This window comes from Magnolia sinica, chromosome 2 (genome assembly GCF_029962835.1).
Source record: "Magnolia sinica isolate HGM2019 chromosome 2, MsV1, whole genome shotgun sequence".
Taxonomy (NCBI): domain Eukaryota; kingdom Viridiplantae; phylum Streptophyta; class Magnoliopsida; order Magnoliales; family Magnoliaceae; genus Magnolia; species Magnolia sinica.
The window spans coordinates 19,349,760-19,353,991 of NC_080574.1; the positions used below are offsets into that span (position 1 = coordinate 19,349,760).

The 4,232-nt window shown below is 38.7% G+C and overlaps 1 non-coding gene across 1 annotated transcript; it reads left to right on the forward strand.

Moving 5' to 3' along the window:
- Positions 1-1,969: 1,969 nt before the first annotated feature.
- On the forward strand, positions 1,970-2,075 carry LOC131238301 (small nucleolar RNA R71). The gene has a single exon (XR_009167705.1). It is a non-coding gene; the product is annotated as a small nucleolar RNA R71 (small nucleolar RNA).
- The last annotated feature ends 2,157 nt before the right edge of the window (positions 2,076-4,232 follow it).

A 4,232-nucleotide genomic window follows, 5' to 3' on the forward strand; every position in this document is an offset into this window, starting at 1 on the left:
CTTTGTCTTCTCAGAGTTGGGAGCTATGCTGTCAAGAAGAGTCTCAGAGGGATGGAGAGGTTCCACTTTCGCTCTCCATTTTTCAGTCTCCAATATAGGAGTAGAGTCGAGCAATGCATTGACTTCATGGATGGGACTATCAATATCAAAATCCATGCCCGATTGTGCTAAGCAGGTCTCAAGAGGATCTTCAAAAGATGTACGGAAGGAGTCCTGCACAAGGCTCTCGATCATGTCCACTTCAAATATGTCATCCAAATCTGAGGGTTGTTGTCCTGCATTAAAAACATTGAGTTTAATATTCATGTTACCAAAGGACAATTTCATAACTCCATTCCTGCAATTGATAATAGCATTAGATGTGGCCAAAAATGGACGACCCAAAATGACTGGGATCTGACTATGAAGATTCTGGACAGGCTGAGTATCTATAACTATGAAATCCACTGGAAAATAAAATTTATCAACCTGGATTAACACATCTTCAATAACACCCCGAGGCACCTTGACAGATCTATCGGCTAGTTGTAATGTTACCTTAGTCGGTTTTAACTCACCAAGTCCTAGGCTCATAAACCGAATATGGTAACAAATTGACACTCGCCCCTAAATCAAGTAATGCCTTCCCGATCTTATGATCTCCTATGCCGCAAGAAATGGTGGGAGCTCCTGGATCCCTAAATTTAGGAGGGGTGTTATGTTGAATCATAGAGCTGAGCTGCTCTGCAAGGAAGACTTTCTTATGAACATTCTGCTTACGCTTTTGAGTGCATAAATCTTTAAGAAACTTAGCGTAAGCAGGGACTTGCTTGATAGCGTCAAGCAACGGGATGTTGACTTGCACTTTTTGAAACACATCCAAGATTTCATCAAAGTTATTTCTTTTCTTTATTGGTGCCCGACGTTGAGGAAAGGGTGCTTTGGGCACATAAGGTGGCACATTAGTGGCTCTTGGAGAGTCGAGAGCTTTTGGACTTTGGATGCATTGGTATGGCTCTCTGCTTCATCTTGATCTTCTATTTTAGAATTTGATTCATCCCCAGGCATCTCTATTCTATTATCAATCTGCTTGCATGACCTAAGGGTAGTGATCGATTTGGCTTTCATGATATTGCCCTTGGTTGGAATTAGAGCCAATCTCATCTGTCCCTTTGGATTAGCCTCGGGTTGGCTAGGGAGTTGCCCTTTTCTCTCTCACTCAATGTAGCGACTAGTTGACCCATTTGTACTTCCACTTGGCAATGGATTGTGCATTTGCATGTAAGCTTTCCTGGTGGCCAGTTAGGTTTGTTGGGTGTCTTTTTGGAATTGGAGAGAACTCGCATGAAAAGATGGAGTGTATCCTCAATAGATGGTTTCCTTGATTGTGTAGGCAGTTGTTGATATTGTGGAACTGTTGAGGTTGTTGACTGCCAACTTGGAGGTGCGGTTGCATGGGAGGATTTCCAGATGGTCCTCCTTGTTGTGGTCCTTTTGCCCAAGAGAAATTTGGATGTCTAGCCCACCTTGGGTTGTATGTGTTCGAGTAAGGATCATTCCCATATTTTTGAAAAGTGTTCATAGCATGAACTTGTTCAGAGAGAAGTTCGGGAATGCTGCACCAGATGGACAAGACTGCATAGGATGGGCAGGACTAGAACATGTGGCATATGCCTCGACTTGAGTTGTTTGTGGTGGTCCATTATTTAATACCAGAGCATCAACTTTCTTTGTCAGGTTATCAAGCTTGGCGCTCAGCTCTGGCATGACTCCTATCTCATATATACCACCTCTCTTTTGTGGTTGGGGACTTCTGTCACCTCTATTTGAATAATCCCATTGCTGTTAATTTTCGCACAAGGTTTCAAAGAAGTTCCACGCTTCGACATCACTTTTGGTCATGAATGACCCTCCACTGGTGGCATCAACCATGCGACGGTTCTGTGGTGTCAGACCGTCATAGAAGTATTGAACTTGTTGCCACTTCTCAAAACCATGGTGAGGACATTTAAGAAGCAAGTCCTTCCATCTTTCCCAACATTCATGAAAGTGCTCGCCTATTTTTGTGTGAAGTTAGTAATTTCTCTACGGAGGGCATTGGTTTTGTGAACGGGGAAGAACTTGTTTAAGAACTTCTTAGACAGTTGGTCCCATGTAGTGATAGATCCAACTTCTAGAGAATTCAACCATGCTTTCGCCTTATCCTTCAAAGAAAAAGGAAACAGCGTAGGCGGATCGAATCGTCTGAGAAGTTTTGGAACTTAAAGGTGGAGCAAATGTTTAAGAATTCTTTCACATGATGATATGGGTCCTCCTTGTCCAATCCATAAAAGGATGGCAACAATTGTATGACTCCAGGTTTAAGTTCAAAGTGTGCTGCCGTAGTGGTTGGCAACACTATGCATGAAGGCGCATTAAATTGGACAGGAGCTGAATAATCTTTGAGAGCTTTAACTTCAGTCTCATTCGCCATTTCAACAGGATTATTTCTCAATCTTTCACGAATTGTTCTTTCAATCTCAGGATCAAACAGTGCTAGTTCTATATTCAGAGATCTACGTCCTAGCATAAACTATGTTATTGCAATGTAAGAAAGAAACTAAACTAAGAAGCAACCTAAGAGAAATAAAACTAGACCTAGAAACTAAGAGATTCTAAAACAAGTTAAAACTATGTAAATAAGAATGGGAAGAAAGAACCCGGAAAAGGAGATGATTGATGTATGAAGAATAGGGAGCTCCTCCTTTTGAAGACAATGTTATTTAGCAGCTTCCTTCCTCAATTCCTGTAAACAAAAAGAAAACAAAAATAAATTAAATTTACTAAAATAATGCTAGAAAAAAAAATCCTAAGCAAGGGAAAATTTCTAAAAAATAGGAAATTAGAAAATAAGAGAGAAACTTTCTAAAAAAAAATAAAACCTAAAGACTCTTCTAACAATAATAAAACTTAAACTAGAAAATAGAAAGTTACTTGAAAGAAGAATCAGAATCTAGAATTAGAAAATAGGAAAAAATAAAATAGCTTAGAAATAGAAACTTTCTAAAAAAAAAAGAAAAAAAAAACCTTAATTCTAAAAATAGAAATTGGAAAAAAAAAAAAGAAAAAAAAATAGAAAATTTGGAAAGAGATTACCAAATTAGTAGTTTATGTCAGGTCCCTACAAAACAGGAAATAGGTTAGTTTCTAAAGTTAGTAAAAAAAAACTAAGACTATGAATTATGATAAGAGAGAATCCCAAATTCAATTTGGAACGAAACAGTCCCCGGCAACGGCGCCAAAAACTTGATGTTTTATTTAAACCAACATGATTTAAATGATTTTTAAACTCGCAAGTATACGAATCAGATGTAGATACGGTACGTATTACGAGATCGTTCCCACGAGGACTGGTCGTCACAATTCAAATCTATGATTCTCCTTAACTAATCCAACAAATAATGGAATGAATTACTAAGCACAATTTTATGAAAAAATAATTAATTAAGAACAGGGAAGAAAATTCAATCAGAGAGAGAGCACTAGGACTTTCGAATCCACCCCTAATTATCCTAACCCTTGTTTTGTCTGTTGATTCACCTTGATCTAGATTGATACCACTTATATAGAGAAAGCACAATCTGTGTCCTTAATCGGGCATACAGACTGTCTAATTCCTTTAAGCAATGCCATGAATGACATATCCCATGTCCTTGGTCGGGTACATGGAATGTACATTCATTAAAGCACCCTGTTTCTTCCTCTATGGGAAACTTGTTCTTGATCAGACACAAGCACCTATAATAAGCATCCAAACAACATCCATATATATACTTTAATCAAGTTCATAGATGGAGAAGTATAGAATTTAAACCCATAAAGCCCACTTAGAGAAAGAGACAAATTAATTAATATTCAAAGTAAATCAACCAATACAAGAGCTAATCAAATTAGGGGCTTCATCTCAGCCCTAGCTGAGAGATTAGTGACCCATAAAATCCATAAAAAATATTAAATAAAATTCATAAAAGAAACGTCAAACCAAACAATCTCTTTCTCTCTTCTTTCTTCTCTTTCTTCTCTTTCTTCTCTCCCTTGCTCCAGATCTGGAACCCCTGGTTCCGAATGCCTTTCCCACGTCCAAAACTCCCCTTTTATAGCCGCTGGATGGCGTCGGTGGCTGAGTCGTAGAAGGACTCGGAGTACAAATTTTCGAAGCGATTGGTGGGCCCCACAGAGGTATTTTCTGGAAAATCCACCCCGTCCATTGGATT